Source organism: Phascolarctos cinereus, unplaced genomic scaffold (assembly GCF_003287225.1).
Source record: "Phascolarctos cinereus isolate Bilbo 61053 unplaced genomic scaffold, phaCin_HiC Scaffold_3;HRSCAF=262, whole genome shotgun sequence".
NCBI lineage: Eukaryota > Metazoa > Chordata > Mammalia > Diprotodontia > Phascolarctidae > Phascolarctos > Phascolarctos cinereus.
Genome location: NW_027555736.1, coordinates 117,821,052 through 117,837,000, shown reverse-complemented (window position 1 = coordinate 117,837,000; position 15,949 = coordinate 117,821,052).

The following is a 15,949-nucleotide window of genomic DNA, read 5'->3' as shown; positions in this document are numbered from 1 at the left end:
CTTTCAATTTCTATTTTGCCCTCTGGTTCTAATATAACAGGGCAATTTTCCTTGATAATTTCTTGAAAGATGATGTCTAGGCTCTCTTTTTTGATCATGGCTTTCAGATAGTCCAATAAATTTTAAATTCTCTCTCCTGGATCTATTTTCCAGGTCAGCTGTTTTTCCAATGAGATATTTCACATTGTTTTCTAATTTTTCATTCTTTTGGATTTGTTCTACTGTGTCATGATTTCTCATAAAGTCACTAGCTTCCAATTGTTCTATTCTAATTTTTAAGGAAGTATTTTCTTCAGTAAGCTTTTGGACTTCCTTTTCCATTTGGCCAATTTTGCTTTTTAGGGCATTCTTCTCCTCATTGGCTTTTTGGACCTCTTTTGCCATTTGGGTTAGGCTATTTTTTAAGCTGTTATTTTCTTCATTATTTTTTTGGGTCTCCTTTAGCAAGCTTTTTCTGATTTTCTTGCATCACTTTCATTTCTCTTCCTAGTTTTTCCTCTACTTCTCTTACTTGCTTCTCAAAATCCCTTTTGAGCTCTTCCAAGGCCTGGGACTGATTCATATTTTTCTTGGAGGCTTTGGATGTAGGAGCTTTGATTTTGTTGTCTTCTTCTGGTTGTATGTTTTGATCTTCTTTGTCACCAAAATAAGATTATATGGATTGATTTTCCCCCCCACTGTTTGCTCATGTTCCCAGCCAATTACTTGAGTTTTAAACTCTTTGTTAAGGTAGGGGTCTGCTTCCACTGTAGAGAATGTACTGTGGCAAACTTTAGGGGTTTTGTGCAGCTATTTTCAGAGATACTTCTAGGGACCTGTTAATTTTCAGTTCTTTCAGGGTGATATGATGAAAGGTGAGGTGTTTACGCCTTTCCTGCCCTGGTCTCTGGTCTATGAGTGACCACAAACACTCTTTTCTGCCTTAGAACTGTGAGGAGGATTCTCTCTGTACCACTACTACAAACTCCACCATGCCAGTGCTCCTCCTCACCCCAGGCCCACCACTCAGAATTGTGACCCAGATCCAAGCAAGGGAAAAGCAAGACAATCCTGCCTCTGCCCCAGCAAAGAGATTTCTGCAATTCTCCTCTGATCAGCCACTTGATCCCTACTCTGTCTCTGGGCCAAGAGCCCTGGAAGCGGCTGCCTTCCCAGGGCTGCATCAGGACTGGGGCCGGACTGAGCTCCTCTCTCATCACAGTCCACAGACCTTTCCTACTGATCTTGTAAGTTGTCTTTGGTGTTTGTTGGTTGAGAAGTCTGGAAACTGCCACAGCTGCTAGTGATTCAGTCCCCTGAGGCCTGCTCCATGTTTGCTGAGGCCTGGTCTTTGCCTGTGTGGTCCATGCTGAACTGAGTTCCTCTCCCAGCCTGGTGCAACAGACCTTTCCTGCCAACCTTCCATATTGTCTTAGGCTGGAAATTTTTTTCATTTTGTCTTTTTGTGGGTCCTGCTGCTGCAGAATTTGTTAAGAGACATTTTTTTTACAGGCATTTGGAGGGGTTTGGGGGAGAGCTCAAGCAAGTCACTGCTTTTACTCCACTCTCTTTACTCTCCCCCCACACCACCATTGATGTCTTGACTTGTGTGTGAATTGGATTTAAGCGGCGCAGAGTTGCACAAAGTCATCAGCTTCACTGTCTGTTCCTGAGTCATTGAAGTTCAGTGGCAGGACAAAAGCCAGGACAACTGGCAATGGTTTGGGATGCAGTGGATGACCTTGGCACCTTCGATATCTGATCAAGCTGTAAGCATTCCACAGTACCTGCTTTAGCCAGTTTCATGGTCCCTTGGAACAAATTGTTCACATCCACCCATTCCATTGGGAGAAGCCTTAACATTCTTGGGGAAGACATCCCCTTAACTCACTCATGGATTTGAGGCCCATAAGTTACCCTCAACCTTATTTAGTCCTTCTGCTAAGATGGTTTCCTAGTGTGTGGCCACTGCCTATGTTACAGCTTCTTGAAGCCACAGGTGAGAGTTGGGTGAAGGTAGACACCAAAGGTGGATGAGCAGCCCTAAAAGGGACTTGTTAAGCCACACACCAGAGATACTAGTCCTCCCTGAACACCCCAATGTAGTGGGCTACCTAAAGAAGGAAAGAGATTAGACAAATGAAATGTACTAATTTTCAAAAAGTAGAAGAGTATAGTTTATAAACTAAAGTCCAGTGAGCTTGAATGAGATGGTTGGCAAGTATCTAGAAAGGGAATCAGTGATTACAAGAACCAGCATGGCTTCATCAAGGATAGTCATGCCAGACCAACATAATTAATCTTTAATGATCCATTTCACAGTTTTCTTTAGAATCAAGTCAAGCTCACTGGCCTTTAGTTAGTAGATGTTGTCCTCTTACTTTTTTTTTTAAAATTTGGGAACATTTGCCCTTCTCAGTTTTGAAGTATGTCCCTAATTTTCTACAATCTTTTAAACATCAGTATCAGTGGTTCAGAAATCACTTCTGTCATTTCTTTCCATATCTGAGGATACAGTTCAAATGTGCTAGATGACTTGTATTCATCAAGGGACTAGGTGCTGGCTTACTACCTTCTTTCTTATTTTGTGCATCAATTCCTTGTTATTTTTCCTTTTTTGTTCTTACTACTGAGATTTCTTCAGCTCTAAAATTTGTCTTTGTTTGCTATGGTTCTGTGGATTTTGGATTGACATAATCAAGTGAACATTTGGGAATATGATGTGAATTTGATTGTAAAGGAAACTTGCTATAAAGGAACTTGGGCAAAAGTGTATTTTGCTGTGCTTGTAAAAGAGGTTTTATTATTTAACGTGATGTCTTGACCTGTTTTGCTAGTAGTAGGGACGCATTTATGATGAACCATTCATATCTTCTTCCAGGTTCCTTATACATGATGACCCACAATGGTGAAATATCTACAGCTAGGGGTACAATCAAATGGAGAAAATGAAGTGATTGTGCACATATGGAATATAATCTATAAACTTGGCTCCCTTAGCACTGTGCACTAACCAAGAGAGAATAGAAATAAAGTTAAAAAGACCACTGATATACTACATAGGAGTTTGTCTTATGAACCACAGATGGCCCTTTGGGGTTCTTGTTTACAGCTCCATTTCTCTTTTCTCTCTTTATAGTTAGTGTGCTCTGGGTAAACACTGAGGCAGTGAGGCAGGCAGTCATACAGACAGACAGGTAGCACAGCTCATCTCGGAGGGCAATTATATTAGTCTATAGGGAAACCCAAAGCTATAACTATAATCTATAAATCTATAAATATAAATTTATAAATAAATAGGGTGGAGTGACTGAAGTTTTGCATCAAGGTGACAAAATTTAGAGGGTGCTTATAATACTTTTCATCATGCATCCATCCATTCATTCATTTGTTCAGTCATTCAATAAACACTAAATAACTATGTATCAGACATTGTATTTGGTTCTATGATTACAAAGACAAAAATAGTACTTGTCCTCAGGACATTTTCTGCTGGACTGAGAGAACAACACATTCACTGGTAAATTCATACAAAATATACGAAAATTAAATACAAAGTAATTTGGGATTGGGATGGAGGACCTTTTTCTTTTAGCAGATAGAAAGATTGAATATAATAGCTAGTTAGTAAGATTAGGTAGTTAAAATAGAAGTTACTAGATGTTCCTCTGCAGTAGAGTTACGTGTCCAGGGGTGGGAATATCATTTCTTTTCCTAAGGTCTCTGGTCTTATCCTGTCTCTTCTTCTCCCTTTCACCATCAAACTTGTCTTAAAATTGATGTGAGGATTCCTTCTTTGCTGCTTTGCCTAGGCTTGTTTCTGGGTGTTTGTGTTGTTCTCTAGAATTGCTGGCTTCTGTGCTAGAGTAACCAATAATTTTTGTACTTTTTCAGGAAGAGTAGATAGGAAAAATTGTTGCCTATTGCATGGGTCATTTATGAAAATGTACCTAGGCTGTTGTAACATGGCTATCTCATAATCCAGTGGGGCTTCTGAGACAGGATAAGTACCTTTAGGGGTCCAATTGTGGACAGAAGCCCTGGCCTCAAGGACTCCAGAATCAAGGCTTATTGTTTTGTTTTTTGTTTTTTGCTCTTACTTTTTTAGATAAGTATAAGAGCAGAGAGGGAGGTGAAACTGATTTATTTCTCCTCAATTTTTAGTATATAAGTCAAAATGAGCAGAGAACATTGAGGTCTGGATCAGAAGATCCCATGCCACAATGTCAACTCTATTATTAGAGTGATGATGCAAGACATTGGAGCAAGCCTCTAAGGAAGGGAAACCTAAATGTTGATATGGGACCCAATTTCCCCAAGGGAAAAACAGGAGATGTGGCATTAACTATAAATGTGTTCACTGAGGGGTCCAGGATATATGAAGACACTGTCCCTTGAAGAAAATGGGACCTATTTTATTGAGCCTAGGCCTTTCAAGTCTGAGAAGGGGCTAGGTCTGGGACAGAGCTGGCAAGGTAAACAGATTCATCGCAATAAAAAGTTATTTATATTTATATAGTGTTTTAAGATTTACATTATGTTTTCCCTTAGTAAAAGTATTACTATCCCAATTTCATAGATGAAGACATTGAGGCTCAGGGTAGTTAAGTGACTTACCTATGGTCATATAGATAATAAATATGGGGATTTTAATTGATGAATCAATAAGCTTGTGTTAAGCCCCTGCTCTGTTCCAAGCATGGGCTAAGCAGTGGGGATATAAAATACAAAATGAGACAACCCCTACAATAAAGGAATTTATATTTTATTGTATCTTGTATTAAGAATATAACATTCACAGATAACTAAATATAGAGTATACACAAAATAAAGTAATACCAGTTTCAGTAGTCTCTCCCACAGAGACTTTAGATATTATTACTGATTCTTAAGAGGCAATTGAATCTTAGATAACTATGGTTTAACTGTCATTCTTTGAGGAATTTGTGATGAGCCTGAGTTTAACTAACTGATAAGAATGGCAAGTGTGATAGCTAAAGAGAAGACAGAGAAAAAGGGCTAAGATAACTTATTTCCTGAGTGAATTGGGTTTAATCCTCATCTTTGGAAGAGACATGGAGTGAGTCTTGAGAAAAGTCTTTCATTGGTATTCAGTGAGAATTGAATGGTGGGTCTGTGTTTCTAGAACTGAGGAATTGTAGTTATGGTTAAAGATGACTTTGGCTAAATTTTGGATGATAAATTATACATAGTTACTTGTATCTTTGTTTTATTGTTATTTATATCAATTATAAATTATATGTCCAGTAATATATATTGATGTTTATTTAGGCATAGGAGATTGGGGGATTTGATATAGTGAGAAAGATGAGAAAAAGCTTATGAGAAAAGAGATATCTCCATTTTATTAAATATATGATATTTACTAAATAGTATTTTTATATTGTACATATGTATGATTTATACATTATTCATAGTATTCTAGGTAATTCTTTAAGACTATGAGTTACAGAGAAGGGGCCAACCTGCATTGGTAGAGGGAGATTTCTTACCTGGGGGGTTTCTATACCAGTGAGATCACAGGTCTAATCCGTATGCCCCAAATATTATAAATAAATCTTGCTTAATAAGTTGGAGTAGGGTTCATATCTAATTGACTAATTAATTAGACAGACATCGCAATTTTAATATCTAACAAGAAAGTATTGAAACATACCCCTTGATTGCCATAGATCCCTGGGATAAGAACAAATAAGAAAAATAAGCTAGTGGGGGAGGAAGGAGGAAGGAGGGAGAGGGAGGGAAGGAGTAAGAGACAGAGAGATAAAGAGAAACAGATAAAGACTTATAGATAGGGATACAAGAGATACAGAGAAATAAAAAAGGCAGAGACAGAGAACCACAAAGACACAGGCAGAGAACCATAGAGACAATGACAAAGAGAGAGATATAGAAACAGAGAGAGACAGAGAGAGGTAGACAAAGATAAGCAGAGACAGAGACATACAGAAAATATCAGAACTCAAACATAAGCTATATATTCCAAGGCCAGTGCTTTCTCTACTCCACTCCATCATAGCTACCCCAACATGTTTGGTCTGGTAGAGGCTCCAGAGAAAGTCTGGTCCAACCTATTAATTTTACATATGAGGGAATTGTGTGGCCTCTATTATTTATCAGCGCAATTAACTTTCCTTAGAGTTATTGCTGGGCTTGCCTTAGACATTGGCTTTCAAATTGTTTAGGTATATGACACTGTTATGCTTCTTTACCTGGCCTAGACCCAAGTTTGCCACCTGAGTTCTTGTATGCTTGACACATTACCCCAATTGGACCTGTGCACTGAGACTATGATTGAAGTCTCAGTGCTTTGGACCACTTCTGCCACTGTCTCTCCAGCCAAATATCTATCTCATGTTCACTATAACCTTTACTAGACAGCCAGCTTGTTTAACCTCACAGCTGGTTCAGAATCCCCCACTGACCTGCTGTTTCAGTTGGGAAGAGAGAGCAAGAAAGAAATCAGTTTAGTCCTTCCTTGAGAACAATTTTTCCATTGCCCTACAATTAGTGTGACCTGTCTGCTCAGGAAATTGTTTATAAGTTAAGTTTTTGAGTAGCCTCAAAGTTTTTCTAGTGGTCATCTCATGTACAATTTCCTCCCACCTCTGACAGAATGCTTTCTTTAATGCTTCAAGTATCCATGGTTTCATTGATGTAATTATTCTTACCACTAGTACCAATGCAACTCATGTACAGCTAGTTAAAGAGTCATTAGGAGTTGGTATAACCAATAAATACATCACCCAAAGGCCTAGCCAATAATGAGCCTCTCTGAATTTAACTTGCCTGGTTATTGGATAGCAGGCATATGGTTTGTGATGAAAAGATAATCCTACTGTCATCTCCTAGGATGATAGGGTTCAGAAGTAGAAGAGACTGGAGAGATCTCAAGTCTGATTTTTTTAGAGGCAATCCAGATTAAGTGACTTGCCCAGGTTCACACAGCTGGTATCTGAGGCTGGATTTGATTTCAGGTCCTCCTGACTCCAGGCCTGGTGCTCTAGCCACTGACCACCTTATTTTACAGATGAGAAAGCTGAGGGCCAGGGAAGAAAAGCAACTTGCTAGAGGTACCATGGTAATGAAAGAGCATGGCCAGGATTTAAATCTAACTTTTTTTTTTAAAAGCAGGTTCTTTGCTTCTAATCCAATGCTTTTTCTGCTCCTAAACTACAATTCCCCATCCCTCAATATCCCACTGGGTGCCACTGCCTTGCAGGAAGAATTGCTTTTAAAGCTTGGGGCGTGACTATGCTTCAAAAAAATCTCATTATGGGAGACACTGTCCAGTAGTTTGATGAAAAATAATGCACAGCCATAATTGTAAACAAAGTGGGTTCAGAAATGGAGTCTGAATAATGCAAAGCTACAATGCTTAAATTAATTAAAATAATGTCCAAGCTTTTGAACGCCTTTTCCTCACCCCATATTCTGTATCACAATTATAGTTACAAAATGGATTATTGATAACATTTTAGTACCAGATACTTACTTAAAACTATGTTAGAGACTTAATGTCTTTTGTCTTCAGTTTGAAGTATTTAATTCATTTCAACAGATGTGTGTTAAGAGCTCACAATGTGAAAGGCACTGGGGGTGGGAGGAGGAGATATAATTTGTACAAGTAAATACAATGCATATACACAATTTTTGAAATGGACCTGTGGGAAGGAAGGAAGGAAACACTCTCTGCAGTGCAGACCAGCATTGACAACTTGAAACCTCAGAGGATTGCCTGGGGTTAAGTGATTTATTTGCCTAGGATCTCACTGCCAGTGGATGGTATTGGTGGAACTTGAATCCACCAGATATTTCTACCTGTGAGTCCAGTTCTTTTTCCACTGTTCCATAGTGCCTTAATACAAAAAGATTATAAGAGACAGAGGAGAGACAGGGGGAGGGAGAGAGAGAAATGGGGGGATGGAGGGAGGGAGAGAGAGGGAGAGGGAGCTAATAGAGCAGGGAGAAGATAAAAGACTTTGTGTAGGGAGGAGCACCTGAGCTGTGCTTTGAAGGAAGCTAGTGGTTTTATGAGTTGGAGGTGAGTAGGCAATGCAGAGAAAGACAGTGACAAAGATAGGAGGGGAGAGAGAGAAAGGGAGAGAGAGAGAGAGAGAGAGAGAGAGAGAGAGAGAGAGAGAGAGAGAGAGAGAGAGAGAAGAGAGAGAGAGAGAGAGAGAGAGAGAGAGAGAGAGAGGAGGGGAAAAGAAGTGAGGGAAAATGGAAGAATCAAGGATGACTCTGAGGTTATTCCTAAATAATTGGAAGTATGGTGATGCCAGAAATGGAAGGAAGGATAGGATTTTTTGAAAATATAATGCATTCCATTTTAACCTTGTTGAATTTGAGACTTCTATAAGTCATTTAGATGGAAATAAATATGTAGCAGACAGTAATATGGGTCTTGAGTTCAGGACAAATATTAGAACTGTATGACTTGAGAGTCTTCGATATACAGACGACAACTAAATCCATGGAAACTGTTGAAATCACCAAGACTCAGAGTACACAGAAAGAAAAAGAGGAGAACTGAAGATAGATTCAGGATTGTCTACAATGAGTGGATTGGAAAAGAGTGACCACTTATTGAAGGAGACTAAACAGGAAATGTCAGAGAGGCAGAAGGAGAACCAGGAAAGAATAATGCTACAGAAACCAAAGAAGTGATTTCTCTCGTTAAAAAGTATGCAAGTATTATGTCAAAAGCCATGAAAATGTCAAAAACATTAGGGATTAGAAAAGGCCATTCGATTTTACAAGTAACTGGTAACCTTGGAGAGAGGAGTTTTTTTAATTTTTTAGTTTAGAGGAATGGTGATATCAGAAGCCAAATAGGAAGAAACTTAGAAGTGAGTAGGAAATGAGGAAATTTAAGCAGTGAATGTAGGCAATGCTTTCTAGTAGTCTGGCTGTGAAAGAGAGAAGAAAAATAGATAATTTGAAAGAATGGCAAGGTCAAGTGTTTTTTTTTTAGGATGGTATGGATGTAGGGATGTCATTAGGAAGTGGGGAAGGATGAAGAGAGATTGAAGAAAAGGGAGAGGGAATATCAGATCTCTGAAGGAGATGGGAAATGATAGAATCAAGAACACAAGTGGAAAGGTTAACCTAGGCAAGAGGAAAGTCTTTCTTTGTTAGAGACTGGAGAAAAGGAGGAGAAAGAATGGAGGATGAAGAGGAGTTTTGAAGTGTGGAGTGTGGGAGAAGATGGTGCTCATGCTGGATGTATGGTCTCTAATCTCTCAATGAAGTTCTAAGCAAGGTCCTCTGCAGGATTCAAATATAGCTGATAGCGTTTAGTTGAACTGTTTAAACATGGAATTAAGACTATGAGAGGAAGATAAGGAATTTAGATTGGAGTAATTGACTAAGAAAACACAGAGTTATGAAGGGCCTAGAGATCACTGTGAGGATGAAAGATAGGTTTAAAAGGGGCAAAGCAGAAGAAGAGGTTGAAGAATGAGAAGTTGTGATTTGAGTTCAAAGTTTCAAAGTGCTGGATCATGGTGGTAAAATGGTCATGGGTGATAATCGGAAAAAGAGCATGACTGAAGTGGAGTGAAGATAGAGGTCATGTAGGTTAAGGAGGTTGGTGAAGTGAAAAGCAAGCATGGTAGTGGGCAAATTGATCAAGATGTTGAAGTCCCCAAGTATGAAGGAGGGGTTGGGGCAGAGAGGAAATCTGTGATCCAAGTGCTGAGGTCAGCAGGTGACTATGAGGAAGATTTGGACTAGGTCATAAAGATGGAAGGAGTGAATCTTAAGAGAGCTTACTGAGTGATGGTAGCAAATGAACTGTATGAAAATGGGAGTGAGGAGCAAGGAATATAGAACTTTTATTTTTCCTGTTGCTTCAGAGATTGAAGGAGCATCTAGTACTGGAAAGGGTGTCCAAGATCTTGATCTTTGTAATGGTAAGGAAACAGATTGATTGAATGTGTAATGAAGAGGTCTGTAATAAATTCATGACAGATGAAGGATTTTGTAGGGTGCAATGGGGTGGAAGGGCAGAGACTTATGTGGACTATGGACATGTAGGGATGGCTGAGGTAGATAATGCTGAAACTATGGGGAGAAGTAGAAGAGGAAGAGGATTTTTGCCTGAGCACACTGGCTCTTGCACATGAGGAAAAGGCACTGGGAGCCAGGAATCTTCCACTTATAGGATTGGACATGACAAGTTGAATAGGTGAAATCAACCCTTAGGGAATAGTGATGACAAAGTATTCTTCATTGCTGTTGACTCCCAGAGGACTAGACATCAAGTAGTCCCTTAGTAAGTGCACAAGACCAACCATCCAAGTCTCTTCATATACATGGAAAACAGAAGTTCCAGCTTGCATTTTCTAAAGAAATTTTGCATTTTCTAAAGAAGTGAAAAATTTTATATTTATTTTGTATTTGTATTTGTATCAATAATAGTGCAGTGAACAGAAATATTATTGGAGATGAAATACTAATTTAAAGAAAATTTTTCTTTGCCATCGATATGAATATTGGTTGAAGAAATGGATATGTTTAATCTGGAAAAGACAAGACTTAGGGAAGAGACTTTACTAATTGTACTTATTTCAAGTTTGTAGTGGTTTTCCCCTCATGGGAAGGCTTCAAGAAAAGGCTGCATGCCCCCTTGGAGGCTAGGTTATAGTGGAAATTATTTTCTCTAATATGGTTGTTCTAGATGGCTTCTGAGGGCCAATCCAGTCCAAACCAATCCAACAAGCAGTTATTAAACACCTAGCATATGTAAATCCTCTACTAGATTCCAGGTGTAGAAGGAATGAAAAATAATCCCTGCCTTCAAGGAATTTACATTCTTTTGGTGTGTGTCAGATAAATAAATACAATATCATTTGAAGATGGAGAGGGCTATTATTATCATCAAAAATAAGCCTTCAGTAGGTTAAATGTCAAGGGATCATAGAATGTTAAAGCTTGAAGGAAACAAAGATTATTTGTTCTCTCTCTTCATTTTTAGAGATAAGGGATTTTAAGCCTGGAGAGGTTGTGTCTATGGTTACTCAGGTAGTGAGTGTCAGAAATAGGATTTGAAACTACTTCCCCTGACATAGTTGTGGTGTAGTGTATAGAGAATGGGCCTCAATGTCAGAAAGACCTGATTTCAAGTCCTGCTTTTGACATATACTTGTGTGATTCTGGGCAAATCATTTAACATCTCAGTGTTCTAGGCAACTCTCTAAAATTATTACTGCAGTCAAAGCGTGATTTCCACTAGCAGAGGAAGTAACTTCAACAAGGAGTTCCTTAAACTGATGAAATTACAGATCGAATACCTATCCCTATCCACTATGCTATTTTTAATTGATAACAGTCTTCATTAAGGTAGGTGGCTAAAGGGTTCCTTTATCTGTTCTCCAACTAATTTAACTATAAACTGAAACTCATAGAAAAGAATATTGCCCCTATCTAGATTGGATCAATCTTGTAAGTATTGCATATAGAAATGATGAGGTCCTTTATTTCTTTGAGTTGTGAGAAGCACAGTGTGCTCTTTGAAATGGTGGTCCTTTATATTACTCCCTTCCTAAAGCTCCTGTCAGTTGCCTGCATGAGACCTTTCCTGATCTCTCCCTGCCCTAGCCACTAGAGATTCCCTACAAAATTACCTTGAATTTATTTTGGATATGTATACATATATACACACATATGTGTGTGTGTGTGTGTGTGTGTGTGTATATATATGTGTGTGTGTGTATATATATATATATATACACACATATTATACACACACACACACAATATACCTATACATATACATACTGTTATACCTAGCACAAACACCTGCTTAATAAGTGCTTGCAATATTGATTGCTTGCTTGATTTGTCCCCTCTCACCTGCGGAACTCAGGCCTATTTAATATACAATTAGGACCATCTACCTACTCTTTGTTTTTGCTGGAGTTACCATACAGCCAAATTGGCCTTCTAATGACTTTATTAGCTATGTGACCAAGAGTAAGTCACTTCAGTTCTGAATCCTTGTCTCTTCATCTACAAGACAGAAGGAATAGCACTTGAAATACATACTTCACAGGGTTGTTGTGTGGAAAGGAAAGGTGTCATTTCCTCTTTAAAGGAGTTTCCAAGTTTGGGTCAAGGTGTGAAAAGGAAGGGTATCATTCCACATGAGTGAGTCTTTGTTCAATTCCATTCAATTCAGTGAATATTCTTTATTGCATGTAGAAATGGTGAAGATGGAAATACAAGGGACTGCCTCAAGAGAATAAAATCCCCAATCTGGCATCTTGTCTTAACTGGGCCCTCTTACAAAAGGGTTTAATATCTAGTCAGATCAATAAGGAAACTCCCAGGTTTTAAAATCCACACAGCATCTGGAGAGAGCTACGAATAAATACATCTGGTTAGGTTGGAGAAGGCATATTGGATGCCAAGGCAAATGGTTCTATAAGAAGAAACAACCAAACTATAGTGACCATGCCAGTGAGGTGTAGTGGGCAGATGTTGGGGAAGGGAACATTTCAACAGGGGAAATGAGCAGACTAAAAGAGAGAGTTTTTAGCTATGTTACCTAAACAAGTTACCTAACCTCTTTGTGCGTGTTTCATCATCACTTAAATGGAAATAATAATACTCATACTACATTTCTCTCAGGGTTGTAGTAAGGAGCAAAATGACCTTATTCAAGAAGAGAGTGGTGAAAAGACAACATGGAAATGACCATGCTAAAGGAGGATGCTAAAGTAAGATATGAGACTTTGTTATGGAAAGATCATGAATCCAGATGTGACACCGGAAATTCTCACAGTGAGCCACTAGGAGGCAGTGGCTGATATGTTCTACATATTATATAACAATGGTTTTTGGCTTTCTTTGCCTTTAATAAAAATCAATCATTGAACAGTGGTGAAAGCATACTTCTGAGAAACTATGAATTCAATACGTGTGGAAAATCCTTTACCTTGAGTGAAAGCCTTAAAAAGCCACAGAGAAGTCACATAAGAAAAGAGACCTTATTTGTAATGCACATTTAGGATTTATTACTTATTAAGACACAGAGAATATATGAAGACAATAGGAATTGTTGATGGGGTGGATGTGGGTGAACCTTTTAGTTTAATTTGATTGGTTGTGGTTGGAAGAAAATGGAGCAGAGTTTTGGAGTTGGTAGTATAATAGGTCATAATGTTAGGGTTAGGAGGGAACTCAGAAGGCATGCAGCCCAAACCCTTCATTTTACAGAAAAGGCAACTGAAGCCCAGAAAGGCCAAGCAACTTAGTCAACATCGTACAGCTGCTAAGTAACAGTGCTTGAATGGAGCACTTGCCAGGTGAACACAGGACAGTTGCTTTAACCTCTTGGTCCATTTGTCAAATGGAACTGCAACTATAGAGGGATGCTTTTGCAAAGATTTGATTCAATTCAACAAATAAGCAAAAATTAGTTGTCAGTTTAATTTTCTTTTAAATCGAATTCCCTGGTGGCCACCATATTACTAAGTAATAAGATTGATGTCAGCTGATTGGTCTGTTAGAGGGAGAGATTTCCTCAGGTTTCTTGGTCAGAAAATTCAAATCCATAAACATATGACATCCTAAAAGATTATCTGACTCTTTATGCCAGGAGTGTTTGTGATCTATGGGTTACAAACTCCTTCTTAGGACTTCAGTCTTTAGCAGTTAACTGCGTTCTGTTTAATAGTTTGATTTATTATGTAGTTAAATCATGCCTCCCCAACTAGATTTCAAGTGTTTTAAGGGCAGGGATAATGCTCTATATTCATTGAGCCCTATGGACCTCAACTATCCTCTCACTGCTGTAAGGCAGGCCTTTTGTATCTCCATATTCACTCCCTATTCCATTCGCTACAAAAGACTTTTCAAATCTTTTAATCCCCCTTCAACTCTCTCATGGTTCCTTCTCCCTTCACCATCTCAGCTGAGAACTTTGTTTCATATTTTCCTGAAAAAATTGAGTCCATTCACCAAAATCTCCTCCCCATTTCCTCATCTCACATCACTCAGATGCCTTCTGGGCTATCTCCACCCCTATCTGAGGTGGCAAATCTCCTTACTAAGGTAAAGCCCTCTGTATGTACAAGTAATCCTATCCATTCTGTCTTCCATAGCAGGTGTCCCCTCTATAACTCATTAACTTATCTTCAATCTCTCCCTGTGTACTGGCAATTACTCTATTGCCTAGAAACCTGCAGCTGTCTCTTCCATCCTAAACCCCACCCCAAACCATAACCTCACTTGATCTCTCCATCCTTACCAGCTATCATTCCACATCTCCTCTCATTTGTGGCTAAATTCCTTGAAAGGACTGTCTACAGTAGATGCCTTCATTTCCTTTCACTTTTTTTTTTGTGAGGCTTTTGGAGTTAAGTGACTTGCCCAGCTAGGAAGTATTATGTGTCTGAGGCTGGATTTGAACTCAGGTCCTCTTGACTCCAGAGCTGGTGCTCTATCCACTGCACCACCCAGCTGCTCCATCTTATTCTCTTCTTAACTCTTTGTATTTGACTTATGATTTTATCATTCAACTGAAACTTCTCTCTCCAAAGTTACTAAAGACATCTTAATAGCCAAATCTAATGGTCTCCTCTCAGTCCCCATCATTCTTGACCTCTCTGTATGCTTTATTCCTGTTGATTACCTGCTTTTCCTTTATCTTCTCTTCTTCCTAGGTTTTGGTAACACTATTCTCTCCTGTTTCTCCTCCTACAAATATGATTACTCCTCAGTGTCCTTCAATGGAGCTTCATCCTGGTTATGCCAGTACCCATGGGTGTCCTACAGGGCTCTGTCTTGGGCCTTTTTTTTCTCCCTCTGTATCATTTAATTTACTGATCTCCTCAGGTCCCATAGATTCAGTTGTCATTTCTATGCCATCATTCTCAAATCTGGTTATCCAGTCCAAACCATTCTGCTGACCTCCAATCTCAAATCTCCTATTGCCTCTTGAACAAAGCAAAGTGGATGGCCCCTATACATCTAAAACTCAAAATGTCCAAACTAAACTCAGTATCTTCCTCTTTCGTTTTTTTTTTTTTTTTGTGTTGTTGTTGTGTTGGCTAGGCAATGGGGTTAAGTGACTGTTATGTGTCTGAGGCCAGATTTGAAGTCGGGTCCTCCTGAATCCAGGGCCAGTGCTCTGTCCACTGCGCCATCTAGCTGCCCCGGTATCTTCCTCTTTCAAACCCTCCTTTATTCTTAACTTACCTATTGCTGTTAAGAGTACCCCACTCTCCCAGTCTAGGGCCTATATGTCATCCTTAATTCCTCACTTTCTTCCTCCATATCCATTATGTAGTCAGGACTTGTTGGTTTTACCTTTGTAACATTTCTCAAACATGCCCCCTTCTTCCCTTGGATGCTGCCACTACGTGGTACAAGCTCTTATCACCTCACCCCAGGAATATTACAATAGACTGTGCCTTAGTTTTCCTGTCTCAAGTCTCTCCCTACTCCAATAAGTTCTCCATTCAGCTACAAAGTGATCTTCCTAAAGGGCAGGTCTGACCATGTCACTCCCTACTCAATAAACTAGTAGCTCTCTGTCCTTCCAAGATCAAATATAAAATCCTCTGGCTTTCAAAGCTCTTCATAATCTGCTCCCCTTCTACATTTCCAATTTTCTTCCACTTTACTCTGTGACACTGTCATTCTTGCTGTTCCTTGAACAAGACACCCCCCCTGTTGCAGGTTTTTCTCCTGTCTCCCTCTTCTCTCCTCCTGGAATGCTTTCCCTTCTCATCTCCCTCCTAGCTCCCCTGGCTTACCTTAAGGCTTAGCTAAAACTCCACAGTCTTCAGGAAGCCTTCCTTCTGATTATTATTTTTAATTTCTTCTGTAAATAGCTTGTTTGTATATAGTTCACATATTGTCTTTCCAACTACAATGTGAGATAATTGAGAATAGTTTTTGTCTTTTGCCTTTTTATCTCCAACAATTAGCACAGTGC